Source organism: Euleptes europaea, chromosome 2 (assembly GCF_029931775.1).
Source record: "Euleptes europaea isolate rEulEur1 chromosome 2, rEulEur1.hap1, whole genome shotgun sequence".
Taxonomy (NCBI): domain Eukaryota; kingdom Metazoa; phylum Chordata; class Lepidosauria; order Squamata; family Sphaerodactylidae; genus Euleptes; species Euleptes europaea.
In genome coordinates, this window is record NC_079313.1 from 45,412,281 (window position 1) to 45,430,116 (window position 17,836).

Here is a 17,836-nt window from a genome sequence, read left to right on the forward strand (position 1 = left end):
ACCTCTGTTCTCCATCCAGCCCAGCCCATTTTGCAACACATTTTCCAAATGACAATGTTGATAGTTGGTGCTGCTTCTGTAGGGGAAGAACATTTTGGGCCTGGGAAAACAGAATCACCTCTCTCTTGGACAATGCTCCATGCACTGTCACTCTTTGGACTGAGCTACACTGCTCCCTAACCAGCCTGATCCACTGTCCAGCAACTCATAGGCCATTTTGCACGGCTGTTTCCTCTCGGTCACCCCTTTGTCTTCTTTGGGGATTTGCTTTGATTGTGCTTGCATTTTCTGACTGTCAGAGCCTAGCTCTCCCCGTGCGTTTCCCTGCTTATTGCCCATGTTTTCTGGATTTGTGCTTAGCTGGCACCCAGAAAACACAGGGAATACACACAGAAATGCGCATGGAGAGCGAGGCGACCTCTGATGGTTGGAAAATGCAAGCATAATCAAAGCAAAGCCCTGAAGTAGTTGGTGGGGTGACCACGAGGAAACAGCCATGCATGAATGGCCTTATGTCTTTTACCAAGGAGCTGCCTGCAGAAACTTCTATGCATATATATTTTTTTTTAATTTCATTTGGCCTTTGTGACATATATAGGAGCAAATATCCCCCAACAACAGAGGAGCCAGAGCTCCAATGAATCAATAGGAACTGAATGCTGACAAACAGAAATAACTTGAGGAATATCACCTGGAGATGAGAGTTAGTTGAAGGAGTTAGCCTGAGAGGAGAGAGGGACAAGGAATAGTGTAGAGAATAGGGATTTGCTTTAACAGTGCAATCCTAAAAAGAGTTACACCCTTCTAAATCCATTGAGGTCAGTGAGCTTAGAAAAGTGTAACTTTGTTTAGGATTGCACAGTAAATCATCTTATACTGTCTGGGAACTAAGTGTAAAAGTGTACTAAAAGTTATAAGCAGAAAGCAGATGAGGCTGCCTTATATTGAATCAGTAACAAACAATCACTATGCTGTGTAAAGTCAATCTAGAACACAAATAACAGCACGTAGGCCAGTAATCAAACAAGGTATCTAATAACTGTCACTATACTTTTACTTCATATATGTTTTTTTTTAATATCTACTTAAATACTATAAACCATGTGTACAAAACAATCATATTTCTTATTGTATATAAACTACACAAAGACTAAATAGTTAGAATATGCTTCTCTGTTACCACAACTATATAAACATCAAACAGTGTCCAAAATGTCAAAGGCTTTCACGGTCAGAGTTCATCGGTTCTTGTGGGTTATCCGGGCTGTGTGACTGTGGTCTTGATATTTTCTTTCCTGACGTTTCGCCTGCAGCTGTGGCAGGCATCTTCAGAGGAGGAACACTGAGAGACACTGTCCTCAGTGCCGCATCGCAAGGGGCCTTTACCACTCAAACTCCCAGTTTGAGTGGTAAAAGGCCCCTTGCGATGCGTTTACACCCGGAAGTGCCGCATCGCAAAGGCCTTTTACCACTCAGACTGGGAGTTTGAGTGGTAAATGGCCCCTTGCGATGCGGCACTTCCGGGTGTAAACTTCAGCTGGTCGGCGGGCAGCCAGGTGGATTGGCAGGGGTTTGCCTGCCACTCCCTGGCACTTGGCAACCCTATCTGTCAAGTATCATGACTTTCTTCTGAGGTATAATGCCTCAATGAGGAAAAAGATAAATCAGTATCATAATTATTATTTCCTTCCTATGTATCACTCCAACAGGTATGCAGGAACATCAGATGTTTTCCTTCATTTTCCTGCTACTGCATAATCCTTCTCCTTCTGCTGTTGAGGGGGTTAACTAAGATAATGAAAATTCCCACTGCCTTCAAAATGACATGCTCTGTCCATGAAGATTCCTGGCTCAGCTGATCACAAGAAAACCTGCTAGTGTGAATATATACTCTATGTACAGTTTCATAAAAAAAGTAAGTAAAGGTCCCCTGTGCAAGCACCAGGTCATTCCTCACCCATGGGGTGACGTCACATCCCGACGTTTACAAGGCAGACTTTGTTTACGGGGTGGTTTGCCAGTGCCTTCCCCAGTCATCTTCCCTTTACCCCCAGCAAGCTGGGTCCTCATTTTACCGACCTCAGAAGGATGGAAGGCTGAGTCAACCTCGAGCCGGCTACCTGAAACCAACTTCCGTTGGGATCGAACTCAGGTCGTGAGCAGAGTTTGGACTGCAGTACTGCAGCTTACCACTCTGTGCCACGGGGCTCTTACAGTTTCATACCAGAGAAATATTGCAAGCTCGAGAAATGCCTGTCTTTATGATAGGAAGTGTATTTGCGTGAAGAGAGACCCTGTATATCACAAGGGCCTCTGAAATGATGCATATAAGGCTGAATATCTTCTGCACACAAAAAATATTTGCATCCTTTTGTATGGGAAATCTGACATTGAAGGCTGGGTTGCCCCATGTTAGAAGCAGAGAGCAGTGTTTTCCCTAACTGCAAAGCTCCACCGTGGGTTGTGTTATCTAGCTTATCGTAGAAGGCTTTTATGAAGCTAAAATGGAGGAGGGGAGAACCTGTAGGCTCCTTGAAGAGAGGGCACAATTAAAAATGCAATAAATGCAGTGGTCACCACTTATTCCTAACCCCTTTGGAGGTGCAACAAGATTGTGTAAATAGAATAAGTAAATTAGAAACTCTGTATAGCATAAAGTAAAATAAAAGGATATGGTTGGAATCATGGGAACTGCATGGACAAAAGGTATGTGCAATGGGGCTTTAGTGAGGAGAGGAATTAGGTCAGATTGTATGAAAGAGCTGAGTATCAAAACTTAGGAACAATAAAAGGATTCCTATTTACTATACAGAGTTTTCTAGTCTTGCAGTACCTTACAAACTAACAGATATAGGCTGCAGTCCTGAAGGGTGGGGTGAATCGGCTTAGGAGCTGGCGTGACTCCACACCGACGTGAGTACCCACTTATCCTGGGATAAGGGGCACTTACACTGGCATGGACATTCACACTGGCACCAGTAAGCCACACTGCTGAGCGGGACTCGGCCACCAGCATTGCTATGCTGGCTGCAAAATCCCAGAAGTGGAAGCCTGTGCCGGTGTGTATGGGGGGCATTCCAAGGGGCGGATCTGATGTTAGCTTCCTAACCCCTTTCATCCCGGGAATGCCTCCCTGAGCAGGTGTTGCTAAGCCACCTTTTTTGGTGGTGTAGCCTCGCTGTCTGCTAAGGGGGCATTTCCCTTTTTTATTTTTATAACTGCTGTTATTTTTTATTTGGTGGTTGCGGATCTTCCTCCCCCTTCAGGAATGGGCTGCCCATGTTGCTTATGCATTTGTGGGCTAGATTCCATTTCACCCAATGCATGAAGTGAATCCCCACTGAGCAGATACGTACACACACTCGCACACATACACGGCTGTAGAAAATGTTTAGGTTACAAGGCCATGTAATCTGTGAGGCACAGTCTGTGACATTTCTATGCAAATTCAAAGTATTTAAGTAGTTGTAGATTATAAGCATCTGATCTTTTATTGTGCTTGCAATCTACAACTAGTTAAACACTTTGAATTTGCATAGTACTGGTAAGAATTGTATAGTAATTTTCTTGCTGCAATTTATTTTAAATTCAGCTTGCTTTTTAAATTTCTTAGAAAGTTTTTGAAACCCATAATCTTGCAAATGGTCTTTGGATGCTCATAAAGTATTGCTGGTTATTTCAGGTTAATTTGTCTCTTGAAAACAGTGAAGATGTGAAATCTATGTGACTTACCTGTTATTATATTCTCTGTGTACACACACGCACACACACACCTTTTCCTCTTAGGGTCAAACTAGATATGGCACTATTTCCATGAATGCATACAATTTGCTACATTGGCATGTGTTCCCTTTTTGGAAGCATTTCTTCTGTTTCTGCACTTCTGTTTTTTCTTCCATGTTTCACCTGAAGAGACATGCTTTGTGACCTCCACAGAATTTGCAACAAGCATGAGCAAGGCTGAGGGCAACCAACAGTTATTAAAACTGTTGTGAAGTACTATTAAAAACTCTAGCAGGGATGCATTCTTGAACTTTACTCTCGGCCTCCTGCCCTCTCATGCACATGGTGGCATTTGTTTCCTGTTTTGTGATGGTCCCACAGCTGCTATGGGATCTTTTTTTCTATCATACACCTAAAGAACAAGAAAATTTAGATTTTAGCAAAAGCAAAGCAGAGATCTCTGGCTCATTGTGCCATTTACAAGGATAAATTTTGCTTCATTGTGTTTTTTAGCATGAATTCAGTCCCAGTGAAAAACTGGAGTTACTAGATTACCAGTGACCTCCTTTCAGTCTCTGGATAAGTAAATGGCAAAGACCTAACTCATTAAAAAACAACAACAACTAACTAATACAATCCTGCTTAACGAAAGTTGCAAAAGAGGGAAACAAGCAGCCGAGTGCTGGTGGGAAACAAGAGGGAATCCCATATCCCTAGTGGGAAGATGACAGCCCTGGCTATATTTCTCTTCCTCCTTAATCAGTTGCCATTCTCCCAGGATAAATTGTTGCAAGCCTAGATCATATAGTAGGGTTGCCAACCTCCAGGTGGATCTCCGGATGACCAAGATCAGTTCCCTTACAGAGAATGGCTACTTTCGAGGGTGGAGTCTATGGCATTATACCCCAATGAGGTTCCTCCCCTCTCCAAGCCCCACTCCCAAAATCTCGGGGTATTTCCCAACCCAAAGATGGCAACTCTACAACCAGATTCACAACATATAAAGCAATCCTAAGCAAGTCTACTCAGTAGTAAATCCATTTTATTTAATGGGGCTTGCTCAGAAAGCAGTCTTAGGATTGTGGATCTAGGTAAGCTTAGATGGTTGGTCATCTGCCAGGAAGGCCCTCTGCTAACAAGAGTGGCTAAAACAATGCCCACAAGTCTTCTTTTACTATAAACGTCCTTGGCAAGAAGCACAGCTGGTGCCAAATGAATAAAATACTGGGTTCAAATGTGCAGTCTATCTTTCTCCCCATTCTGGAGGGTCTAGGCAGGATGGACACATTCCAAAATTGGGGCCAAAATGATTTGAAACAATTCATCTTCTAGGCCTCAGCGCATACCCAGGGCACTGGGGATTTAGCAGAGCGTCTTGTTGTATCTCTCCCAGCAGGAATCAGACCTTCCCTGTTGTCCCCAACTCTTGGATGACAATATGGAGTGGGGGGAAGGTGCACTCTGCATTGAGAATGGCATAGCAGACTCAGAGAGGCTCCTAGATCTTCTTTTCACCTGAAGACATTACTACTGTGTGAAGAGGTCTAGAGGCCAGGCACAGTAGTAATTAGTCTGGGGAAAACCATATAAATTGGACATCTGGGTAATTAATTCAGTGTTGCTAGATTTAATTATGATTCAGATCAGGGTCAGGGACTGCTAATCACAAGCAAAGAAACCCACACACACACACACACACACAAACTCCTGAAATGTTCAATTTGTCACACTACGGAATTCCAAGCATTCAGGATATACTGCTATGACTTTAAACAGCCAACCATTTTGTTGCTATGTTAGTAAAGAATTAAATTACATTTAATATATTGAACTAAGCCAGTACAAAATAACAAAGAGTTTTTTTGACACCTTAAAGATTAACACATTTATTGTGGCATAAACTTTGGGGATCTGGCTCACGAAAGTTTATGCTGCAATAAATTTGTTTGTCTTTAAGGTATCACAGCACTTTTTGTTATTTTAGTTGCAGCACAGCTTCTCACCTTGGAATTAACCTAATACAGTTTCCTTTACATTTAGGGTTGCAAGGCATGGCCTGGCAACCAGCAGGAGAGACTGAGGGTGGAGGGGACATGGGTGGCCATCCGTCAGCAATGGTGTGACGGAGTGACTTCCAGAAACTATGTCAGACCCCTTAGGAATCACAGGACACACTATGGTTTTCCCATAGAGATTCCAAAGATTCTTGGAGAAACATGATGTAACATCTGGGGAAAACCTGATGGTCATAAAATTCTCCCACCGCCACTCAATGCAGTGGTAGGAAATGGGATCTGGGGGGTGGGGGACCCTACTTTCCACCAATTTAAATTTGTCTTTATGAAGTTTCTAGAATGTTCTTATTTACAAATCCCCCCTCAAACAAATTTCTGGGAAATTATCCCTTTTCTGTGGCACTTAAACAGGATATCAATATTAATGATACAAATCATACAGGGATAGAAACATTATTCCTGATATCTCTTTCAAATCCTTACAAAAGAGGAACTTCAACTTGTTTTTTTCTATTCAAGTGTGAAGAAAACATATTATCAATATTACCAAACATATTACTGTTAGGTGGATTGGTAATTGGTTGACCAACCGAACCCAAAGGGTGCTCATTAATGGCACAACTTCATCCTGGAGAGGAGTGACCAGTGGGGTGCCACAATGGTCTGTCCTGGGACCGGTACTATTTAATATTTTTATAAATGACTTGAATGATGGAATAAAGGATATGCTAATCAAATTTGCAGATGACACCAAGTTGGGAGGGGTAGTTAATACCCCAGAGGACAGGGTCAGAGTTCAGAATGACCTTGATAGACTGGAGAGCTGGGCCATAAGCAATAAAATGGATTTCAATAGGGAGACGTGTAAGGTACTTCACCTAGGCCAGGGGTCTGCAAACTGCGGCTCCCGAGCCACATGCGGCTCTTTGGCCCGTTGAGTGCGGCTCTCCGAACTTGGTTCGGAGCCCCTGCTCTCGCGCCCGCTCGCGCCGGCAGCTGGGCTGCGGAGCCGGCGCGCCTGAGAAAGTAAGCGATTGCGAGAGAGCAGGCAAGCGGGCGCGCTGTCTCTCTCTCTCCCCCCCCCCGCCATGGAGAATGGCCAGGTCCCCCTTGCCCTTGCCCTCAATGGTTGGGAGGCTAAAGCCTCCCCTCCCCTCTAGCCGCGTGATTTCTGGGAGGGCGGCTCGGCGGTTCCTGCTCCCCACACCTATCAGCTGTTGGGTGGGGCGGGCTTCCTTTGGTAGACCTGGCCTCCGGCTGAGTCCCATTGGGAGGCCATGACTACCCACTGGCTTTCTTGGCAGTAGACCTGGACTCTGAGGAGGGGAAAAAAGTCCCCCTTCAGAGGCCAGGTCTACCCATTGGCTTCTATGGGTCTCCAGAGGCCAGGTCTACTGCCAAGAAAGCCAATGGGTAGACCTGGCCTCCCAATGGGACTCAGCCGGAGGCCAGGTCTACCAATAGGCTTTTATGGCGGTAGACCAGGCCTCCAGACGAGGACTCCAGATGGGGAGGGGGAAATGGCAGGGACTTACAATTTAATTTTTATCAATAAATAAGATCACTATTAAGTATGATATCAAGTTTTATTCAGTGTACCTATAGTTTAATTAAGACTTAAAACTTTAATTAAAGTTTATTAAGTTAATAAACAGTGTACCTACCTATATAGTTTAAATTTAAGAAATTTGGCTCTCAAAAGAAATCTCAATCGTTGTACTGTTGATATTTGGCTCTTTTGACTAATGAGTTTGCCGACCCCTGACCTAGGCAGAGACAACATAAGGCACAGGTACAGGATGGGAGATAGTTGGCTTGACTATGTGAAAGAGATCTGGGAGTCTTAGTGGACCACAAACTGTCATTTGGCGGCTAAGAAGGCCAATGCAATTCTAGTCTGCATCAATAGGAGTATTGTGTCTAGATCAAAGGAAGTAATACTACCACTGTATTCTGCATTGGAACGACCTCACTTGGAATACTGTGTCCAGTTTTGGGCTCCACAATTTAAGAAGAATGTTGACAAGTTGGAGCATGTCCAGAGGAGGGCGACCAGAATGGTCAAAGGTCTGGAATCCATACCCTATGAGGAGAGACTAAAGGAGCTGGGTTTGTTTAGTCTGGAGAAGAGAAGGTTAAGGGGTGACATGATAGCCATGTTTAAATATTTGAAGGGATGTCATGTTGATGAGGGAACTAGCTTGTTCTCTGTTGCTCCACAGACTAGGATATGGAGTAATGGATTTAAACTAAGAGAAAAGTGATTCCACCTAAACATTAGGAAGAACTTTCTGATGGTGAGGGCTGTTCGACGGAATGCGCTGCCTCGGAGGGTGGTGGAGTCCTCGTCTTTGGAGGTTTATGCAGAGGTTGGATGGCCATCTGTCGGGAGTGCTTTGATTGTGGGATCCTGCATGGCAGGGGGTTGGACTGGATGGCCCTTGTGGTCTCTTCCAACCTTGTAAACTTGAGAGCTTGAAATATATTTAGCAAATGTTTTCCTCTTTAATGCAGAACAATTCATCACTGCCTCCAAACAGGTTGATTGGGATGGAAATACATGGTTTTTAAATAAAATATTTCCTTCACTGCTCCTAGTCATATAATTCCTGGAACAAACCTTACCTCATTCCTTTGTTCAAGGGCCCTCTTAAAAATACATTTCCTCTGGTATTAATCCTGCTAACTTTGGCCTTCTTGCCATCTTGTTTTTGAATCCCTCCACCATGTAATCATACATTTCTGAGATAAGTTGTGACCTGGTTTGGCTTTAGTATATTTACATTTCTGTTTAATTAAATGGAGTTTTGTACAATGATGAGAGGGGTGTCCAACAACACAAAATTATGGTGGATGGAGAGTTTGTCCTCTTCATCCTGGTATATGCTTGAACAGTTCTCGTATAGTATTGCATCCCTATGAATAACCTCTGCTACACTCAAATCAGCGCTAGGCTCTAGATTGGAATGTCTTTTGGGTCAGAAAGGCAGAAGTATAATATGAATCAAGGTGACAGAAATGGCACTTGAATAATTTTGTTAACCATACACTTTCAGAAACTCCAGTCTCATTACTTGTTTACCAGAAAAGCTTCTACTAAATCCATGAATGTTTTAAATTGCTAGGCAAGTTTTATTGAACTGAGCCTTAATTAGGGCAGCTGTGATTGTCCGGCATAATTAACTGGGCTTCATTTTTAATTATTTTTTGATTGCTGAAATTGTTTTCCACATGTAGTGACACAATACTAATGGTAACACTACAAATCTGTGTATTAATAGGCATAGGTAGTGTGGCCAGATGCAGAAGGCTATGGGGAAAAGTGCAACTTCAAGGCTAGAAAAACTGGTATGGATGACAAATGTGCAGGAAAATAAGATGATAAATGCCTTACATAAAATAAAAGCTGCATCTATGGAAAATCTCTACTGTCTATTAAATGTACAGGGTGCTGCTCTCTTTTGCCACTGGTCTCCCTGATGCATTTCCCAAAAAAAGTGTTTCACAATGCTAAGATTCTGGTGGGAGGTGTATTAGCTATGAAGCTCTTCTTCCTGGAGTGATATAACAACTCCTTAAATCTTGTTCAGCTTCTATTTTTTTTTTAATGAAGTCAACCCAATGCTGAAGTGGACTAAAATAAGATATTATCAGTTTCTGGTGCTCTCTTGGTTTTGCTTTTTCCTTCAGAAGAGATTTCCACCATCCTTCCACTGCCACCTGCTCACACATTTCTTCCCTTGTGGATTATTTGGGAGGGGAAATGTTGAGCACATTATAGTTACTGCGGAACTGAAGGATTGCCTGTTATGCAACTGACAATGTTGGTGGAAGGAAGGAAAGTAAAGGAGAGTGGAACCATGGAAGAAAGGAAAGGAGGGGGAAAGTTGGAGTTCTGACCCACATAGAGATTAGAAGGTTTGCTTGAAAACAAAACATTAAGGGATGTTCTTTACATGCAGATTTCCCTAGTACAAGTTCTTGTTGTGGAAAAAATTCACAAACGTGGTAAGAGACCATTTTTTTCTCTTCAGTTTGAGTATTATTATTCATTTTAGAAAAAATAATGTGGGAAGAGAACAAATGGCACTATCTGACCTGGGCAATTTTAGCAATGCAATTGCATGGTTATTATGTTGCAAGAACAAAGCAAAGAGTACAATCTGTGCTTAACAAGGAACTATTTATTTATAGCATTTTAAAAAGGTGTGGGAGGGTGGGAGTTGTTTCAGGCTGGGATCCTTAAGGCCTTAATATCAGCATCCCTTTTTGTCTGCTTTGGGGATATCAGAATTCAGGTCATTTATGCATGGGTACTTTCACTCACATTCGCCCCTGGTCTGTCTCGGTTGTTCCTAGGAGTTATGCATGCGTTTTCCATCTATTAGAGATGACCTTGCTGCAAGCCCTCAGAAATCATGGGACTTCCTGTTCCTCTGTTAACCCAGTTCTTCCATCTCCTTTGAGCTCAGCCTGGGTGAAATTCCCATGCATAAGGCAAAGCGTGGGACACAGAAGCTTGGTTTCTTTCACAGACAGCACTACAGCCAATTACAAAGCAGCGTATCAAGGGGCAGGTATTCAATTGCTTCCTGATTCCTCAGAGTTCCTTCTGAGCAGAAGAAAGGCTTTTAAAAACGAGGCTTGAGTTTCTCCCCCATCCCCATTTCTTTCAGATAGCTCCGTTTTTTTGTTTTTCTTCTTAAAATGCTTTTTTATGAGGCAATTGGGTTTTTGGGGGGTGGGCTTTTCTCTCACTACAGCCAATTACAAAACAGCATTTCAAGGGGCGGGGACTCAAATGCTTCTTGATTCAAGCTTGGAGACTGCTGGTGCATAGATTCCCAACAAGAAAGTGCGAGTCCAGCGAGCAATGAACAGGTAAAACTCCAATTCATATACAACCATAGTGGAGAAAAAAAGAGACTTCAGCTGGAAGAAACTTGTTCCTGAATTATCACTAAAATCAGGCTCCATGCCAGAGGACTAGAAAGTGGCAAATGTCCAAAGGGAATTACAAGCCAGTTAGTCTAAAATCTGTTTCAGGAAAATTAGTACAAACTGTTATGGATAGAATTGTTAAGCATATTATGGAACAAAGAGTACTAAGAGAAAGTCAGCATGGCTTCTGCAAAGGGAGTTCTTTGAGCAGGTTAACATACGTATGGAGAAGGGTGATCCAGTAGAATTATAAACTTGGACTTCCAAAAGGCTTTTGACAGAGCACCAAACCAAACTCCTGAGTAAGATTAGCAATCATAAGATAAGAGGACAGGTCCTCTTATGGATTAAAAACTGATTCAATGGCAGGAAGCAGAGAGTAGGGATAAATGGACAGACTTGGCAATGGAGGAAAATGAGGAGCAGGGTCCCACAGGGTTTGGTATTGGGACTAGTGCACTTTGTTCCTAAATGATTTGGAACTGGGGATGAGCTGTGTAGTAGCCAGGTTTGCAGGTGATATTAAAATATTCAGCATGGTGAAAACCAAAGGACTGTGAAGAGCTACAGGGGTATCCTTCTAATTTGGGTGACTGGGCAACCAAGTAGCAAATAAAATTCACAGTTGGTAAGTGTAAGGTGAAGTACATGGGAACAAAAAATCCTCACTTTAAATATATGCTGTTGGGTCATGAACTGGCTGAAACCAAGAATGAGAGAACTCCGGGTTATGCTCAATGAAAATGTCAGCTCAATGTGCAGCAGCGGTGAAACAGGCAAACTCCATGCTGGAGTTGATTAAGAAAGGGCCTGAGAATAAAACCACCAATATTGTAATGCCCTTTTAAAGAGCAATGAAGCATCTGCATTTAGAATACTGTGTACAGTTCTGGTCCCTGCATCTCAAAAAGGATATTGCAGAGGTGGAAAACATACAAAAGAGGGCAGCCAACGTAATAAAGGAGCTGGAACACCAAAATACCACAGAGTCTGGGACTTCTTAGGGGGTTTTTTGGGAGGAGGGTGAGGGACATGATAGAGGTTTATAAAATTATGCATGGGGTGGAGAAAGTAGATAGAGGGAGCTTTCTCTTTCTCTCCTGAAGTAATAGAACTCAGGGGCACTCAATGAGGTTGATGGGCAATAGTTACAAGACAGACACATTTTTGTGTAATTACATTGTGGAATTCACTGTCAGTGGATTTGATCAGCTACCATCTTGGTTTTTACGTTTTCAACTGGATAGCCTCCATTTTTGCAGCATTTTTTGCTGCTTGTTGATTCATAAGATCATAGCCTTAGAGATTTTTTTCTCCTTACCACTTTTGTGTGTGTGTTTTTAACAACCAGCCTGAGGATGAGTACCTGAAAGCTTACATGCTATGTTGTGTTATTTTGGTTCATCTATTGTTTTGGGAAGAAAAGGCAGTTTCCTCTGAAATCATCAGGAATGAAACCAGAGTGCAAGCAGCCACCAGACACACACCCCTAAGACAATATGCTCGGGAGCTGACCTAGCTTCTTAACCTTTAGTTACACATTTGCTTAATCTTGAAAAACTTTCCTGGAAGTAATGGGCTTACTTCTGAGTAGACCTGCTTAGGATTGCTTCCATTGGTCTAGGTGGTATTTTTATTTGACTCTTCAATGGGGATGTTCTAAGGCATAAAGAGTTTTGAGATGGGAGGGGAGAATTTAGGTAAGCTTCTGTATGGTGTTGTTTTCTGAAGTGTATCTTTCTGTCCCTTGGGCAGCATTTGCAATGCACTGCTGTAGCAATTATTGTGAGACTTTCTCACCTACAGCCTCGGAGGATATGAATTCGCTCTTGTCAGCTATTTCTCCAAATTTTGTTAATCTTGCTCATTTTTCCCTGATTGGTTGGAATCATTAGTAGAGCATGGGATCCCAGCAAAACTAAGCCAAATATATTTTAGGAAAAGATTAGCTCAGCAACAACATGGCCTGCAAAAACATTAGATGGAGAAAGCAAATGCTTTCCCATAATGACTGATTTCCATAATGCAGTTCTGGAATCAAATGCTCACCTTTCTTCAATTTGTGATTATTAAAGGATTTAATTTATCTTAATCACTACTTAAGTAACCTGAATTGCCCATAAATTCCAGTCAATAAGAAGATTAAAACATAAATGCCAGTAAATATGCTCTAAATATCAGGCTCGCCTGACATATTTTCTAGGTCCTGGATCCTCTTAAACATAATCTCCAATTGAAAACAGAGAAGAAATGTCATCCATATGAGCATCTCATGAATTTAAGCTCTGATTAGGAGAGGATTTATGTACAATAGTGTTGGAAATCTGATAATTAAAAAGGAAGCACAAGATCCTTTTAGTTCTGACATTTAAAAACCTAATAATGCTAAGGAAAGGTTTTCAGCATTTCAGGACCTCACTTTGAGAGCTATACTAGGTAACCTTATTTGAATTACAGGTTTTTAAACACCAATTTAAATTCAATCAATCAGTTATTTGAGAGCAGTATTGCTCAGTGAGTTGACATTATGTGGATTTTAAGCCTTACTAGCCTCTCCTTGTTAGAGGATAAACAAAGATTAGTAACAATCATAAGCAGCATTTTATAGTGCTTTACACACCTAGGGTTGGATCCAACCAGCTTTTCCTCAGGGAAGGAGTCCCCATTTACCTCTAGAAAGCTTATCCTAGGGATCATGAAATCTTCATGGACAAAAGTCAAATGGAACGGGACCTTTAGTAAGGAAGAGGATTAGGTGAGAGTACTTGAAGAAAGCTGGCTGGATCCAACCACTAGTACTTAAGAGACAGCTGATTTAATTTCCACGACACATCCACATTTGAGGAGAATGATTCCCAATGTGCATGCCTTTAGTGTATGGAGCCACACCTTCCTGCACTGTGCTTCTGTAGACAATGCAGCTAGGTAATGTGGACCTGTTATGAAAGAGAATGGGTTTTATGACTCCACAGATAATCACTTGAAGAATATCAGTACAGATAAACCAGTACAGATAAAGCCTTCGACAATATCTGTTCTTGGTTGTCTGTGTAGGAACACCCATGAAGCAATTTAGCAAGATGACTTATCTGGAGGTGGGAATAGGTGTCTTGACAAAAACATGGCATTGAACACTACTTGTTTGAAGTTCGCCTCTTTCCTGGCTCTGTCATCTTGGGCATAGTATTTCACAAAGGTGGATGTGGCTGCTCTGCAGAATTCTGATAAGAGTATACCTTTGCTAAAAGCTAAAAGAATATACCTTTGCTAAAAGCTGCCCTTGTCAAGTATATTCTCATAGTCCCTGTAACCAGTTTGTGTCATAGTGCAATCCAGTGACTTAGGTCACTGCATGTATCTCTGTAACAGAGCAACAAGATGGAATCTTTTGCAAAAGCAGATGTCCTGTCCATATAGAGGGTAGACATCAAATGATAGAATACCCTTTCTGCTTCAGATGAAGGGCTTTAGAAGTATACAGGACACATTCTTGGTTCTGGTGAAGCCTTGAGATAATCTTATGATGGCTATATCTGGGCAGAGAAACATTTTATCTGTTTTCACCAAGGCAAAATTAATGCTGTATGGATAACTTCTTGGCATTTAAAAGAGCCTCTTGGATTTTGGCTGATTGATCCTGGAGGAGGCCAGACCATTAAGTACATTTCCAAATGCAGTATTTTGCCCTGATCCTGAGATCATAGGCCTGGATGAAGTGAATGAAGGCATCCTTGGCTCAGTGTAATACTTGCCTGAACCTTGGTTAATATGACCAGTATAGGGTGAGGGATATACAATTTGCATTGCCCTCAACTATTTTGTGGAGCCCTCAAGGCATGAGAGACATGGGAGGGAAACATGTATAGAAGTCCCAGGAAGTGGTGTCATTCCCTGTGCTGTTGTAATACCTAGAGTACTTGCAATTGATTGCAGAAGCAACAGTCTCTACCTGAGGCCAGCCGCGCCCAGGTAAATATTGGTTTCAGGAAGGTTGTTGCCAGGGACTATTTGTGTGCTATTTCTCCCTACCTGCTGATGGAGTCTGCTAATGTGCTGTTCTTGCTAGCTATGTGAGTGGTTATTGTGATCATCTGATAAATTACGCAGCACTCTGGTAGCTGACATGCTAGGTGGGAGAGTGTAGGGGAATCCATGCTCTCTTGTTTGTTTATGTAGCATTTGGTAGTCAAGTTAGCTTACTTCTGAGGATGAACAGCAGGCATCTTTTGTGGCTGAGAGATTTTTGTTTTTTTAAATTTTTATTTGGTTTTCATTTGTGAAGTTTTAAATATTACTTGTAAGCTGCCTTGAGCCAAGAGGAATGGCAGTTTATAAGTATTTTGTTTTTAAAAATGCAAATAAATTAAGGTAGTATTTAGATCCAGGCATTTAGCACAAATCCCTTGCGGAGCAAGTAACCATGCCAGTTTCCCTTACATTTAGTTAGAATCAGTACATTTCAGAATTTCAACCTTAGAAGTTCTACCTTTGGAAACTCATCTGCTGAGAAACCTGTATGCTTTGGAACCCCTGTGTGTTGCAGATTATCCTGGAATACTGCTAGAGCACACACAGGGTACTTGTGGAGTATTTGCCAAGACTGCTGAGGCTCACTATTCCCCTGGATATACCAAAAATATGCCTTAGAATGCACCCAACACTTTGCTGTAGTTTGTAGGAGAAGCTTAGCAGTGGTGAGCAATCTATCTTTCAGGAAAGCACATCTGCCACCTTTTCCTTAAGGAACCCCTTATAAGTGTCCCAGAGATCTCTGGAACATCATTTGAAGACCACTGATGTCTATCACCAATAACCCAGGACACCTAACCTAATTCAGTGTCAATATCTCTATCACCTTCTTTTTCTGTTTCGGTGTGCTTCATCCCTACTAGTAAGTGATAAGTGATTGCTTACAATTGGATCCTTATAAATATTGATTGTGATGAGAAATATTATGTAAATGTGCAATGAAACTAGTAAGAAACATTAGAAGAAATATGTTTACCAAAGAATCTTTAAAGGCAGGAAGAAGGGGAAAAAATCATTCCAGACGGAAGTCACAAGTGTCAACTCTATTCTCCAGCTGGCTAAGTAACAGCAAGGCTGTTTCCTAACTAAACAGCCTCATTAACATAAGCATAGCTACAGGGTAAATTTTCAAGCTCACTCCAAGTGAATTCATGGAAGGGTCATGGTAACAGCAGAATATTTCTTTTAATATGCACAAGTCATGCAGACAATGATATGAAGCTAATTCATTTCATCATATCACCGTATCACATTAACTTAAAAGAAATAATAATGCAACATGGAAAATGTTTGCATATTAGTGGAAACTCTCATTGTACCCTATTAGCACCATATCATATTAGTATTGAATTAGGTGATTATGCTTCAATGCTAAAATGATGAAATCCCCACTGTGAAAACTGATATTGAATTCTTGTAATGTTTCAGAACCATTTTTAGCTCCACATATAAATAATTCATGGGAGCAGATCTAATGAATTGATGAAAAAAAATCCCATCCCTTGACACTGTAAGAATATTTATGAATGTAAAGTCATGTAAAAGATGCTTTTTAAAAACAAATCCAGAGACCAAAATATCTAGCTTGTTGCCATAGCCTTCTTAGACACCCTGAATAGAAAAGTGAGGCAGGTAACAGTGTTTTCAAACCTGAAAATGAAACTGATAGAAAATGATTCACTGTTGGTTTGGCATAGGCTTAACATTTTGCCTGAAGCAAGTATAGAATTATAAAGCTGAGTGTCAGGGGTTATCTAGGCCGATAGCCACTATCGCCTCTGCCATTGAGAATGTCCACTGCTGCAAACTGTTGTCAAGAAATGCCTGTCTTTCAAATTAAGCCATTTTCACCATTTCTTTAGGCAGTAAAGTACGTACTTACATTATGGATCTGCTCAACATACGCACATCTCTAGTTCCTCCCACACCGTTTTTGATGGATTTACTTGACATTCTTTTCAAAACACAATTTCTTTAGATTCAAGGATTAATTTTTTTTACAGGTCAAGAGGGTGTCGATGGGGTCAGCATGCGCCCTATCCATAGCTAGTATTTTCATGATTCAGTTTGAACACAATTATATTTTTTCTAACAATCCTTTTACACATAAAATTCTCAGTTATACATGGTACATAGGTGATCTTTTTTCCATTTTCATTGAGCCAGCGTGGTGTAGTGGTTAAGAGCAGTGGTTTGGAGCAGTGGACTCTAATCTGGAGAACCGGGTTTGATTCCCCACTCCTTCACATGAGTGGCAGAGGCTAATCTGGCGAACTGGATTTGTTTCTCCACTCCTACACACGAAGCCAGCTGGGTGACGTTGGGTAAGTCATATCTCTGTTAGAGCTCTCTCAGCCCCACCTACCTCACAGGGTGTCTGTTGTGGGGAGGGGAAGGGAAGGTGATTGTAAGCCGGTTTGAGTCTCCCTTAAGTGGTAGAGAAAGTTGGCATACAAAAACCAACTCTTCTTCTTCTCCTCCTCCTTTAAAGTACATCATTAGATAACCAACTTTCCATCTGTATTTCCACTGTTACCAAAATAAACGGAAATGGCTGGAAATGTGGAGAATTGCTTTTCAGGTTTTTTTTTTGTTTATTCAAACACATTTGATTCAGACTTTCTAACATAACTTGAGTTTTAAAACTACAAGTTGTTTACTGCATGGGAAGAGCCTGAATTTGAATATCTGAAGGAATTCAAGTTTGTCAGTTACCAAACAAAATCTCAGTTGGCCAAGAAGCGTGGAGAAGCTTTAAAAGGCAATAACGATTCACTGCAAGGATAACTACAATAAAAAATTTGAATATTTTTTTTACATAATTTTGATAAGGGCATTCAGAAATTGTGTCTTCAGTGCAGTCTTGCATGGGAACTGTGCTTGCACAGGCCAGCCACAGAGAACTGACTAGAAAGCTCTCACAAGCTTCAGAGCACCTGGAGTGATTCCCCTCCCCTCCATCTTAGGCCAAGAGTGAGTCAGCTTCCTGCCCAATGGTCATGTGATGGAGGGGGGAAGAGCACGCCTCCCTCAGTTCTCTCTTCGCCACTGTGGAGAGAGGACTAGCTTTGTTTCAGAGCATCTTTTCTTTTACCTCAGAAAAGTTTTCTCTTCAGGATTTGATTTCT